The sequence below is a fragment of the Ammospiza caudacuta genome, chromosome 4 (genome assembly GCF_027887145.1).
Source record: "Ammospiza caudacuta isolate bAmmCau1 chromosome 4, bAmmCau1.pri, whole genome shotgun sequence".
In the NCBI taxonomy this organism is placed as follows: Eukaryota; Metazoa; Chordata; class Aves; order Passeriformes; family Passerellidae; genus Ammospiza; species Ammospiza caudacuta.
In genome coordinates this window covers 20,404,349-20,405,000 of record NC_080596.1, presented here as the reverse complement: position 1 = coordinate 20,405,000, position 652 = coordinate 20,404,349, and the positions used below count along the sequence as shown (strand labels likewise).

The following is a 652-nucleotide window of genomic DNA, read 5'->3' as shown; positions in this document are numbered from 1 at the left end:
CTGGACAAGTGTGAGATGGATTTACATGCTCAGAACAGTTTAATAAGCCTGTGGAAGCTGTGCATGCTGTTTCAGCTTTCTCTTTAACCTGTGCTTTGCAATGCTTGGCCAGTACTTAACCTTGAATTCCTTGTGCATGAAGATTGTAGCCTATTTTACAGTACATGCCAGCAGTTGCTAATAAATGTATTAAGCCTTTGTAATTTTCAGTCTTTGCCTAGTTCTCAAATGCATTTGGCTACAGGAATGTATTTTTTGTCTCTGTTTCTTCACTGTTGAAGAGCTGCTGTTCTTGATGACTTACTGAACATGCTGAGCTGTGTATACGTATATATATACCTCTCAGAGAGACTCTGCTGTGCTGCTTAGCCTTGTTGGAGGAACTTCCCTAGGTAATGTTGTTCTTCTCATCCTGCAGCTGGATAACATCCTGAATGCTCTCTTCGAGTTGGTTTTGGGGCAGGGGTAGGTTCCATGATCCCCTGCTCAGATATCCAGTATATCCAGTACAGCTGCACGCAGCTTAGCAAGGAGAGCGAGTAATGTACAAATGTTTGACTAGCTTTTTGTATTAGAAAAATTTGAAGTCTCAGGAAAGCAGGCATCTGGAACCTTCGCTGTCAGCTGTGGTAGAAGAGCTGTGCGCTTTCTG

General features: G+C 42.8%; 1 protein-coding gene across 1 annotated transcript in view; it reads left to right on the top strand.

The window, feature by feature from the left end:
- HNRNPD (heterogeneous nuclear ribonucleoprotein D) overlaps positions 1-123 on the top strand; it is an 11,107-nt gene extending 10,984 nt beyond the window's left edge. Inside the window, 1 exon segment of the mRNA XM_058804306.1 lies at positions 1-123. This exon segment is cut by the window's left edge and continues 1,948 nt beyond it. The gene's annotated coding sequence lies outside the window, so the exon portion shown is untranslated.
- Positions 124-652: the final 529 nt, after the last annotated feature.